Raw genomic sequence first — 13,836 nt, forward strand, 5'->3', positions numbered from 1 at the left:
GAAATAAAAGAATCTGATATCATGTGTCCCCTGTACACACCTTTTAATCTCTGAAAGACCAAACATCCCTGAAAATTACATCTGGTCTTTCATGAAATCTTTATTGAGTGCCTACTACCTGCCAGATACTGTGCTAAAAATACTAGGGATAAGAATATGGAACTAAATTGACCCAATCCTAGTCCTCACAGAATTTATAATGTGTTGGTGGTAGCAGACACTTCATAATGAGTGTCAGTAACCAAAAGCTTTTTTGTTTTAAGTGTTTTTGTATGGTCTTTTGTGGGGTAAAAGAGTTTATGTAGGGAAGCAGAATTGCTCAACTGATAGAATGTTTACCTACCATATAGAAGGTCCAGGATTCAAACCCATGGCCTCCTGAGCTGGCCCACGCACAGTGCTGATGCGTGCAAGAAGTGCCATGCCTTGCAGGGGTGTCGCCCACATAGGGGTGCCCCACGCACAAGGAGTACGCCCTGTAAGGAGAACTGCCCATGCAAAAAAAGCGCCGCCTGCCCAGGAGCGGTGCCGCACACATGGAGAACTGACGCAGCAAGATAACACAACAAAAAAAGAGACACAGATTCCCGGTGCCACTGACAAGAATGCAAGCAGACACAAAGAACACACAGCAAATGGACACAGAGAGCAGACAACGGGGTGGGTGGAAAGGGGAGAGAAATAAATAAATAATAAACCTTTAAAAAAAAAGTTTATGTAAGTGAACCTGTCTGATCTCTGCAGTTACCAAAAATGTCTAATTACACCAAAATATTTAACAAAGTGCTATCATTCTTAATACATGAAAAGAACTCATAAAACAATAAGCAAAAGGTAAATACCTTATTAGAAAATACTGAATTCACAGAAAATAGAAATACATGTGACCAATAAGCATATCACGGCAGACCCCAACTCACTATTGATTAAACAAATGCAAATTAAATTAAAATTCCTTTTTACCATCAGATTAGCGAAAATTGGTAATGCCCAGAGCTGGTAATAATTTGAGAGAAAAGGCATTCTCTCACACTGTTGAAAGCAATGCAAATTGGTGAATTCATGCATGGTACTTTGACAAAATTTATGAAAATTAAGAATGTATCTGTTCTCTGACACAGCAAGTCCACATCCAGGAATTTATCCTTCAGGAATATTGGATAAATGTGCAAAGATTTATGGTTAAAAATAGTGTTTGTAATAACCAAACATTGGGAATAGTCTAAAAGTCTCTCAAGAGGGGATTGATTTATTAAATCACAGTACATTTATTCAATGGCTTAACAATCAGCCCTTGATAAGGTAGAACAAAATGAATTGACACACACATAGATCTGTGATATAAGAAGGGGTGCAAGAAGGCAGTCACAGGACAGTATTATAGTACAATTATGTTCAAGCTAAAATGTAGGTTTCTATATGTGATAAAAGGTTGGAGTGATATGTTCAAACTATTACCAGTGATTTTTCCCTTGAGTTTTGGGGAACTTTGACTCCCTATTATTTGAATTTATAAAGGAAAAATTTTTTTTCATTTTTTGGGGGGAAATTCAGCCTGCATGATTATCTTATTCTTTAGCTTATATCTAGCCCCACTAAAAGATCAGAAACGTCTGTTTCTCAAAGGAAAAAAAAAAATCAAAGGAAGGTAATAATCACCAAGCAGTGGCATCAAAGCTGATGCTGGAACTCATGGGCATAAAAATGACTGTGAGACTTTCCCCGTCCCTACGTAATTGAGATCTGTTACACTGGCCGTGATTTATTCCCTAAAATGTGAAGAAGCACTTCTAGGGAGGTTGTCTATTCCATCATAAAAAGTAAGGAATACCTTGCCTGGTTCAGCTCTTCTCAGTTCTGCAAACTTCAAAGAGTCTGTGTGGCCGTGCCAATCCAGCTCACATTTAAGTCCCCCCTCGGAGGTGCAAATAGCCTTGTTTTCACTTCCCATGATTGTCACATTCTCTTCTAAGCATTAGCTCATTAGTAAGAGTGAATAAAGCTCATCCCTGCTGTTTGGGAAAGAATTTTCCCCTCTGAGGACTGGGTTCAGGTCTGGGTTCCTAATGTCCTTACTGATCTGACTTGAAGGATTTAATAGGGACAGGGACATACTAAAGAAGAGAGTCCAACTGTAGCACCTCACAGCACTTTTCTGTATCATTTAGAGGCAGAATGGGCATCACCATCCCATAATCTTCAAGATTGGGGAATGAGGGAAACGGACTTTGGCCCAGTGGTTAGGGCGTCCGTCTACCATATGGGAGGTCCGCGGTTCAAACCCCGGGCCTCCTTGACCCGTGTGGAGCTGGCCATGCGCAGTGCTGATGCGTGCAAGGAGTGCCGTGCCACGCAAGGGTGTCCCCCGCGTGGGGGAGCCCCACGTGCAAGGAGTGCGCCCGTGAGGAAAGCCGCCCAGCGTGAAAAGCCGCCCAGCGTGAAAAGAAAGTGCAGCCTGCCCAGGAATGGCGCCGCCCACACTTCCCGTGCCGCTGACGACAACAGAAGCAGACAGAGAAACAAGACGCAGCAAACAGACACCAAGAACAGACAACCAGGGGAGGGGGGGAAATTAAATAAATAAATAAATCTTTAAAAAAAAAAAAAAAAAGATTGGGGAATGAACAATGGACTAAAGTATTCTTACTATTATTCTACTATAGAACGTACTGTTATTCTAGCAATGGAAGAACTTTTATCACTGATGTGGAGGCCGTGGCCACTAGAGGTTCTGAGAGGAGGGAGAGGGAAAAATAGGTGTAATATGGGGAAATTTTCAGGACATTGGAATTGTCCTGCATGGCATTGCAATGACAGATACAGGCCATTATGTATTTTGTCATAAACTTACAAAATAGTGTGGGATAGAGCGTAAACTGTAACGTAATCTATAATCCATGGTTAGTGGCAATGTTTCAATATGTATTCATCAATTGTAACAAATATACCATACTAATGAAGGATGTTGTTTATGTGGGAAAGTGTGTGAGGGGTAGTAAGTGGGACATATGGGAATCCCCTACATTTTTTATGTATCATTTATATAATCTAAGTATCTTTAAACAAATTTTTTAAATGTAATAAAAAATAAACAAATTTTTAAAAAGTCACACTAAACGTTGTGAACTTATCTGCATAAAGTAGGAGAAACTGAGTTTGGGAGATCAAGAGACAGTAACCTTGTGCCCTCCTTCTTACAGGGCTATCTCTGAAAAAGGTGTCAGAGTTTTACTTCAGGTATTTTGAGGCTTAGGTTTTAAGTGTGTATAAATTTACAATTGTGATATTTTCTTGATGTATTGATTCTTTTGTTATTGTTAAACATCCTTCTCTTTGTCCCTAGTAATATTTCTTGTTGTAACATGTATATTGCCTAATATTTTTTCTTTTTTTTTTTTAAAGAAATTTTAGCTCATATAATAGTTACATCAAAAATATAGCGGATTCCCATATATCCAACCTCTCCCCTCTCACATTTTCCCCTATTAATAACATCTTTCATTAGTGTGGTATATTATTATAATTGATGAACAGTTATTGAAACATATCAACTTAACCATGGTCTATAGTTTATTTTATGGTTTACATTTTGTAACACACAATTTTATAGGTTTTGACAAAATGTATAATGGCCTGTATCCATCATTGCAAGACAGTTCCTCATTTTTGAAGCAAACTCTTGCTTAGGCACTAATTGCTCAAAGTAGCAGGGCAACTCTGAAGGCTTTCAATGTGTACATGGGTGCAACTCCTCTAATCTATGGCAATTTAAAAGAGTCTGAGACATATGAGGACACCGGAGGAAATGCAGAGTATGTGTGGCTGTGGATGCAGGGAAGAACTTAAGCCTTCCAAGAGCAAAGCGGTAGAGAGTGATTAAGTGGCTTTAGCATTAGGTCATCCAAAATTCAAGTACTGATTCGCACTTGAACAAATTGTCAAACCTCCCTAAGCCTCAACTCTCTCCTCTCTTACTACTATAGGCTGGGAAAGACAACAGTACCTACTTTACAGGATTGCTGTTCAGATTAAATGAAATAATGAAAGCAAAACATTAAGTAGAATGCCTGGCCTGGAGTTATTGCTCAATAAATGATAGCTCTCATTTCTATGTTCCTTTTCAAGGAAGTCTGAAGAATCTCAATTGCATCACCCTTGGAATGTGACTTTTAGAAGTGCTTTAAATGTTGGAAATCTTAACAACTTTCTAAATATGATGTCTTCCCAGGAGGACTTCAAAGGAGAGGTATTTTCCTTTCTATATCAACATCAGATACCAAAGTAATCTTCTAAATAGATTCCTTCTCTGAAGAGTTATTGTAATAATTTTCTAGAGAAAATTAGAGGAACTAGAATCAATTGACATTGCTACTAACTTCTATTAACTTTCTTTCGTAACTTCTGGCTTTTAAAAATAAAATTCAGGGCAGCGGATGTGGTTCAACTGACAGAGCTTCTGCCTACCATATGGATGGACCAGGGTTCAATCCCTGGAGCCTCTGGTGAAAAAGAAGAAGAGAAAGCATGCCCACGCAGCAGGCCAGTGCCCGTGTGGTGAGCCAGTGCCCACGTGAGTGCCTGCATGGTGAGCCAGTGCCCTGCGCAAGTGAGTCACGCAGCAAGATGATGATGCATCAAAAGAGAGACAAGGGGAGAGTCAAGGTGAAGCGCAGTAGAAACCTGGAACTGAAGTGGCACAATTGGCAGGGAACCTCTCTTCCTAGCAGAGGTCTCCGGGATTGAATCCCAGGGAATCCTAGAGGAGGGAAAAAGAGAAGACAGCACAGAAATCAAAAACAGCAGGACAGGAGGAGGGGAAGGGGAGGGGGGGAGATAAATAAATCTTTAAAAAATAAAATAAAATTCACCAATTACAAATATACAATTTGGTGAATTTTGATAAATGTATACCCATGTATCTACCACCACAGACAAGACATGGAGCATTTCCCTCACTCCAAAAATGTTGTTCATGCCTCTTGGAAGTCAATTCCCACCCAACTCTTCCAATCCTGAAGGACCACTGAAATGCTTTCTGTCATATAATTGTGCCTTTTTTAGAACTTCATATAAATGGAATTATACTGTATGTGGTCTTTGTGCCTGGCTTCTTTCACATAGCATACTGCTTTTGAGCTTCATCTATGTTGCTTAAATAAAATATAATTTAGGAATGCTCACTTGCTGTATAGATTTGCTGCAGCTCACTACAAAGCCAAATTACAACTTTCATTTTGATTTGTCTGCTATGATTTCCCACGCCAGTAGTTCCGGATCTCTCCTAGATTATTGAGATGGAGCCATTATCACTCTTATCTTACTGCTGTTTATACGAAACAGGAGATAAAAAGCCTGCCGTTCAGAGGCTTCATTTCCTCTGGTTTTGAATTAGTGCAAGGATAGAATATAAAATTCTTCACTATGCCCAAGGGCAAATGACTAGCAGTCAGAAGAATACAGAGAACTCTAGAAAGAAGACCATTAAAGCATTGCTTCTCAAACTTTCACATGCCCAGGAATCATCTGGAATTTTTTAGAATGCTGCTTCTAATTCAGTAGATCTGGACTAAGATCTGAGTTTTTGCATTTCCATCAAGCTCCCAGGTAAAGCTAATGCTGCTGGTCCCCAGACCAAACTTTGGGTAGCAAGGCCCTATAGGACAGAGACAGATTCCATGGGTGCGGCAAACCAAACCACAAGAAGGCTGAAAAACGGACCAGTGTGCACTCAACCCACTCAGACAGGAGTTTTCACCAGACAACAAAGCACCAATTATCTCTATATTTTCAAGTGGATCCTCAATTTTTTCATCTGTAAAATGGAAAATATCTAAGATGGTCCCTCATGATCCCCACCTCCTGGTATTCATGCCCTGTGTAATCTCCCCTTCTTAAGTATACACCAGGCCTAGCAACTCACTTCTAACAAGCAGAATATGGCAAAAGTGATGCGATATCACCTCCAAGATCAGGATACTTCCATCTTGCTGGCATTCTCTAGTTCTCTCTCTCTCTCTATCAACAGCTCAGCCTGACTAAACTTCCTGCCGTGTTGTGAGTTGCTCCATGGAGCAATCTACATGCTAAGAAACCCAGGGAGGTCTCTGGCCAATAAATCATGAGGAATTGAATTCTGTCAGCAACCACAGCATGAGTTAGAAAGTATATCTTTTCGAGTGGAACCCTTAGATGACTGCAGCCTTGTGAGACATCCAGAGCCAGAGGACCTAACTAAGCTTTGCCTGGATTCCTGATCCACAGAAACGGTGAGATAATAAATGTGGTTTTAAACCACTAAGTTTTGGAGTAATTTGTTACACAGCAATAGATAACTAATACACTTTCAGAGTTCTTCTGAATATTTAAAAAAGATTAACATATGTGAAAGAACTTAGCCCAGTGCCTGGCATGGAGTAGTTACTTGGTAATGTTAATCAAATCTAAAAACAGCAGAGTCACACACATCACCAAGATTTGTAAACAGCAACTGCATCAGTAACCTAAGAATAATCCATGCTCATAAGGTCTGCTAGATTCAGCCTTGTCAGAAAATATTCAGACCAAAAATGTTGACATGTACTTGTAAATATAAAGACACAGCTAAATACCCATGTGTGCTTTACTATGTAACGTTTTTTTCATGGATCTTAGAGCTATGTTCAAGAATTCCAGCAGACACTCAAGCAGAGATGATGTTGATGACAAGAAGAGAAGAGGGCTCCCACTGACCCACCCTTTATAAAGTAGTGGTCCCATTTCATTCTCTCTCTCCTACTCTCTAGTTTATTCAAAGATACAAATTCAATGCATCATCAAACCAAATAGAAACTAATAAGAGTTAGTCCCAAGCCCAGAGCCACCATTCCCTTTTTTCTTTTTTAAGATTTATTTATTTCTCTCCTCTTCTCCCGCTGCCCAGTTGTCTGCTCACTGTGTTCTTCTGTGTGACCGCTTCCATCCTTATCAGCGGCACCAGGAATCTTATCAGCAGCACCAGGAATCTGTGTTTCTTTTTACTGCGTCAGCTCTCCGTGTGTGTGTGTGTGTGTGTGTGTGTGTGTGTGTGCGTGCCACGCCATTCCTGGGCAGGCTGCACTTTCTTTGGCGCTGGGCTGCATTCCTGGGCAGGCTGCACTTTCTTTTGCACTGGGCTGCTCTCCTTACCGGGCGCACTCCTTGCCCGTGGGCATGGGGCTCCCCACGGGGAGGACACCCCTGCGTGTCAGGGCACTGCACTCCTTGTGCGCATCAGCACTGCGCATGGGCCAGCTCCACATGGGTCAAGGAGACCCAGAGTTTGAACCGCGGACCCCCCATGTGGTAGGCGGACGCCCTAACCACTGGGCCAAGTACACTTCCCCTACCATTCCCTTAACAGCTATCCCAACCCTTCACCCTCAGTTAGAAAGAGAAAAGAGAGAGGTTTGTAGGATATCAAAAACTTCTGCAGCAACTGCAAAGACAGCCAAGTCACTCAGTCAATCCAATCCTGACACTAACTACCTAGAGTTAGCTCCACAGGTTAAGGACACTCCAGAAGGAGTGTGGTAAAAACTGATCCCAGCAATTCTGGGTATCTTACGAGAGTTCTTTTGGTTGGAAGTAACAGAAAATAATTCTAACTTAAGAACAAAATGAGATGTATTTTAAGAATATAGATCTGTCTCACAAAGTCTTAGATTAGGATGAACATCCAGGTCTCCCAAGTGAAGAAACAGGAACTAGAAAGCCAACAGGAGTCCTTTCAATCTCCCTCTATCTTTCTCTCTCTCTTTCTCAGTTTTTCCTGGTGTGTGTTTAAATTTCTCTCTCTCTCCCTGCTTACCAGCTTTCCTTCCTTTGGTAAGTAGCTAAGTCCAGCTTCCTCTCAGCTCTCCTCTGATTTGACCATCTCAGTTTAACCTCCAGCATCTTTGCATCCCGATTCCAAAGTGCACTGAAAGAGAATGTAATTGGCCCCGCTTTAGTCAGGTGTCTGCCTCAGGGCCACTCACTTACTTAAGGATGGGGGTTACACGTAGAAACACAGTGACCAGGATCTATGCCTGCTACACTAGAAACATGGACAGTTTAACAGAGCAAGTTTGTGATGGTCTACGACAATGACTGAAGGCGCAGGTGTAGAAATATTTCGGCCAACTCTTCTGTGATTTGCTGGCTTAATTCATAATCTTTATATACTAATAAATGTACATAAAGATTTTACATGTTATTCACATTTCGTATAAAGCCTAATGTACACAGGAGCTAACACGTAAGACACAATTGCTTGAATCAAGCATTACCATCATTCATTAGCATCCATCACAACAATAGCCAAGAAAAGCAATTCAACCAACAAGCTTTGAAAATTCGCACACCATTTGTATTTACTGATGCTCTGGAGTTAACTTTCCCTATCTTCCACCCCACAAATGAACCCAGGTCATTTAGTTCTCCACAGCTGAGTATGGAGCTGACATTTAGTGAAGGAAGCATAAAAAATGATTTCTGGCTATGTGGGTGTGTTTCATGCCAACACTTTTCTCCAGCAGCTCATGACTTCAAGTGAAAACCCCAGGCACTAGCAGGCACATTTACTGCTTAATACCTTAAAGAGAAAGAATAAAAGTTATATGGTTTCCCTGGAAACATTTTCTAAAGAGGCTTGCACATGCACCTTCTCAAGAAGCAGGTGCTGCAGCAGGAAGATTCTTTCTGGCCTGTGGACATCCACTGAAGGAATTTTTTTAAAGCATTTGCAACTTCCGACTTATCAAAGGGAAATGGAGGATGTTCCATAGCTTATATCAGAATGTATGATAAAATGCCACAGGGCACAATTGGAGATATCACACTGATTATTATAAATTATTTTATCTGAATTCCCGATGCATTCATGTTCAGATTAGAATAGAAATGACCTGGAAAAGGGCCATGCATATTCCTATCAGTTCTAGGACCTTTTTTAATAGCTATGATCTTATAGAGCAGTTTAAAAAAAGAAAAAAACATCTCTCAATTTGCAGAATCTTAGGAAATTACTGATTATTCGATTTCCAAAGTGCTAAGGAAGCTAGGTTGAGGCTATTTCCTCCCTGACTTACAGGGACATATTATGAACCACTAGGCTTATATAAGGAACCCCTTCTTGCACTGCAACATTTCACAATCTTCTTCCCATTTCCTCCCTCTCCCATCTCCATAACAACCAGGATTATTATCAGGAAGATATCAGCCTGTTTCTACAACCTCTGCCTCTAATTTGGGGATGCTTACTGTGGGAAGTCCACATTATTTCCTTGTAGGGACTCAACATTTTAAGGCATCAGTTCAATATCTTGGTATCAATATCTAACATCAACAGAGCGGGTGAAAACCAAAATCACATAGGAAAATGGGATGTCATTCTAAGAAATGAAAGAGACTGCAGGTTATCATATATGACTCTATTTAGGAGAGAAGGGCAGGCAGTCAACTATAATGTTGACTAATCCTGTATGGGCAAGTGAAAGAAATTTTAACCAGACTAGCACTTACTCCAGTCTCTTTCACTAATCGAGGAGTCCAAAACAGTGTCTCCAAGCAAACCACCCAATTAAAAAATGGACAAAAACTTCATAGACATTCTCCAAAGAGGATATATAAATGGCCAATAGCAGATGAAAAGATGCTCAACACCACTAGCCATTAGGGAAATGCAAATGAAACTACAATGAGATACTACATACACCTGCTAGAATGACTATTAGTAAAATAAACAGAAAAACAAATCAAAACAAAATAAGTGTTGGCAAGTAGGCAGAGAAATAGGAACCCTTGTACATTGTTGACAGGAATGTTATAAATGGTGCAGCTGCTATGGAAAACAGTTAGGAAGTTCCTCGAAAAGTTAAATGTAGAATTACTATATGACCCACAACCCCACTTCTAGGGATGTACCACCAAATAATTGAAAGCAGGGACTCAAGCAATTATTTGTACACCAGTGTTCATGGTAGCATTATTCACAATAGTAAATGGTGCAGGCAACCCAGTATCCATCAACAGACAAATGGATAAACAAAATATGGTATTTACATGCAATGGAATATTACTTGGCAATAAAAAGAAATGAAGTACTAATGCATACTACAGCATGGATGAACCTTGAAAACATGATAAGTGAAAGAAACTAGTCACCAAAGACTAAAAGACTATATATTATATGCTTTTGTTTATATTAAATATGAAGAATAGGCAAATCTGTAGAGAGAGAAAATAGATCACTGGTTGCCTAAGGTGGGGGGGAGCGAGGGACAGGAAGGAAATGGGGAGTTATTTCTAATGGGTATGTTGTGCTTAACTTGTGCTTTTTTTTTTTTCAGATTTCTATGCTGATGGGATCCTGGTTTCCTGAAGGCAGTGAAATTTTTGTCTTTAAATGGAATTCTGGATAATCTGGAGGAAGGTAGAGATTGGAGAAGGACCTCAAAAGCACTGAATTGAAGATAGAGAAAAATATCAGATCCAGTGCCTTAAACCTGAAAGTGGACATGCATTGTTAAGAAAATTTGTTCATGGAGGCATGTGGACCACTATACTTCTCATTCAATTCATACGCCGAATCATACATTCAACAACTCAGGAATATGTGAACAGCACCCTTTTGCTACATGAATACCAATACCAACCTCTTCAGAACCAGAAATGAGAACCCACTGGACAGGACGGAGGGGAACCCTTCACCACCCCATGACAGAAGAAAGTAGCCAGACTTAGTCGACGTGTCAAATACCCTCACCCTTTCTTTCTGCCCCGTATTCCCATTACTTAGGTCCTTTCTCATATATATAATCAAAGACTTCGAAATGTTAGTTTCCCCCTTGTAAGGTTTGCAATGATTAACAGGTCATAAGGCTGTGACTTCATTCCGATCAATTGAGCAAGATGCCTACGTGTGGAGGACAACGTATTTTCCCTCAAGGATGAGCCATATCACAGTGGGAATGGAGCAGATAAGGGCCATCCCTTCCAGACCCCACATTCCAAGAGTACCCTACCTCCTAGCCCACTACCCCCAAGCCATGCATGAGAAGAATTCACTTTTACAGTCCCTAATTAACCACAGGTTGTACTTGGACTCTAACCCTTCCCCAGGGACTAATGTTTCCCTGCCTATTGAGGTACTGTACCAAGTCAAATCCACCACCTTCCAAGAGCAGGCTGAAGTCTCATCTTCAGACCCCCTCCATTGGGAGAATTTCCTAATAAACTCCTGCCTGCAAAAAAAAAAAAAAGAAATTCTACTTTGGGACAATTATTATGGAGTACTATATGAAGTACTGTGGGAGTTAAAAAAATGACTCAAATATGGTTTTGCTCCCAGTGATCTTAGAGTCTAATGAGGGGATAAAGGACACAAATAACTTTGACACAAGTCAGAGCATAAGTGTCATTCATCATCACCATTATTTCTGTATGATTTCACGTAGCTTTCCTTCTCTGTTAAATTCCCAATACCTCCTAAAAATTTCAATAAAATGCAAATATTAAACAATTATCCAAATATGAGGTCTTCTACTCAGCATTATATATAATTTCCTCCAGTTTGCTCTCTAGTAAAAACAACTTTCAGTCTCCCTAATGCTGTAGCATTTAAATCTCTTTTCAGTGGGAGCTTTGTATCCTTTAAAAGAAAGAACAATGAAAAGCCAGAAACGCAGAGGTAGCTTAAAAAAAAAAAAAAAGGTAAAAAAGTAAGCCAGAGATGCTTATGGAAAACTACTTTATTCTTTATGAGCTTAAAAGACCCAGGTGTTTTAGATTCTCAACAGTTGGATTCTTAAGAAAGTCCTCACAAAAACACGTGCAAGACTAACACCTTAAAATCTGCCAATGTTATGCATAAATATTTGAGACATTCACAGATAAATGCAAAATTTCAGCTCTCTTTCTATACCACAAAATGAATGGAGTTTTCTCTTAAAGCAAACAATGAGGTTTCTCTCTGGCAGAGATGCAGAAAACATTTTCTTTTAGAACATGATTATAAAGCTTCTCAATCTCCTGGGTGTGAATGCCATCTATTTTCAGCATATGCCATACGCAATGTATTTTCTCATTTTCTTCTAATGCTTTAACTACTTACCCTAGTATTAAGCCCATTCTCTATTAAAACCTAAAGCTTAGTCTTGGATAGGTTAGTGAGGTAAAGCTCTTTAGCAAGGCTGATTGTCCAGCAAATATAGCAAGCCTTTTAAAAATGTTTTTTAGTTGCATTGATGTGGATGAAATTTCTGAGCCCACATGAATTCATCCATATCGCTTACAGCAAGTTGATTCTGCCTCAGGAAGTTTTATTGACATTCATTTGTTCATATTCAGAACCCCAAAGTAGGTAGGGGAAGCAGGGAAGGCACTGCCCACATGATGTATTTTGGGGGCTGTACCACATATATTAGCCATGGTGCCTGCCCACCACAGGCCACAGTAGGCAGCTGGGCTTTGTTCTAAAAGATGGTGACCTAACTTGATTGTAGCTGAGTACAGCCAGCCAAACCATAGCTCGGTCAGTGACCTATGATAGCCTGATGTAAAAAGGTGATCATATTTTAAACAGTGATTAAGGATCACATCTACCTATCAGATTAGCTAAAACTTAAAAATTGGTAACAGTGTTGAGGATATGGAGAATCAGAGTTATTAATTGCTAGAGGAAGCATAGATTGGTGCAGTACTTTTGAAAGGCAATTTAATAATATATATCCAGGGAAGCGGATTTGGCTCAATGGATAGAGCATCCACCTTCCACAAGAGAGGTCCAAGGTTCAAACCCAAGGCCTCCTAACCTGTGTGGTGAAGCTGGCCCACATGCAGTGCTGATGCGCATGAAGGGTACCCTGCCATACAGGGGTGTCCCCCATGTAGGGGAGCCGCACGCACAAGGAGTGACCCCATAAGCGGAGCCTTCCAGCTCCCACGGGACATGCTCTGCTTTCAGGGACCTAGCTGCCATTGGGCGGGTTTACGGTGGTTCTTGTATTCACAAGGTGGTTCCAGATCCTGGGCTTTACTTACACCACCTCCTCCTTTTGTCCCTTCAGCCTTAGGGGAAATGGTAGCTTTCTTCTGTTGCCAAATTCTGAGCTACCTCACCATCCTCTGTCTTTTTAGCTCTTCCATCACCTATATAAACAATTTTCTGTGTTAAATCCCTTCTTGTTGAAATACCTAAAGTGCTGTGTGTTTTCTGTCTGAACTGTGAATAAAGTACCATTCCCTCTTCCCACAGTCATAAAAAAAACTAACACAGTCTGCTCTTCTTAGGTTAACAATTACCAGTCCTTCTATACACCTTTTCCCTTAATATCTCTGGACTCTTTGTTGAAGTAATTCCCTCAGCCTAGAATGTCATTCTTTCCATTGTCTTTCTGTCATCCTCATCCTCCAAGACTCAGCTCAAAGCCTATCGTCTCCCACACATATTTACCCCGAGTCTGCATTCCAACTGCATCTGGAGAGCAAATGGACTATCCCAATGTATTTTGTGTCAAGTATTGAATAGGATTTTTCAGGAAGAAGGAATATCTTAGGCCAATCAACTAACTCCTTAATGGTCATTTGGTTATCTTTTTTTTTTTTTTCCTATTTTGAAAACCTGAGATGGAGTCACCTATCACAGAGCCTTCTGTGACCACTCTATATACTTTCCTTCCTTCCCTCAGCTCCACCCCACCTCCAATTTCCCCATCCAACCACTTTCTTAGCTTTCATACCATGTGTTGTAGAAAACAAGTAAGACTCAAATCAATCTGCTGATTACTAAAATGTAAAAACCATGTGAGCAGGACTTTTGTCTACTTTTTGTCATATTCT

At 40.4% G+C, this 13,836-nt stretch overlaps 1 long non-coding RNA gene across 1 annotated transcript in view; it reads right to left on the reverse strand.

Annotated features, from left to right (window-relative positions):
- The window catches only part of LOC131278516 (uncharacterized), a 160,353-nt gene that overhangs the window by 67,218 nt on the left and 79,299 nt on the right, over nucleotides 1-13,836 (reverse strand). The window lies entirely within an intron of this gene.

The sequence above is a fragment of the Dasypus novemcinctus genome, chromosome 5 (assembly GCF_030445035.2).
Source record: "Dasypus novemcinctus isolate mDasNov1 chromosome 5, mDasNov1.1.hap2, whole genome shotgun sequence".
In the NCBI taxonomy this organism is placed as follows: domain Eukaryota; kingdom Metazoa; phylum Chordata; class Mammalia; order Cingulata; family Dasypodidae; genus Dasypus; species Dasypus novemcinctus.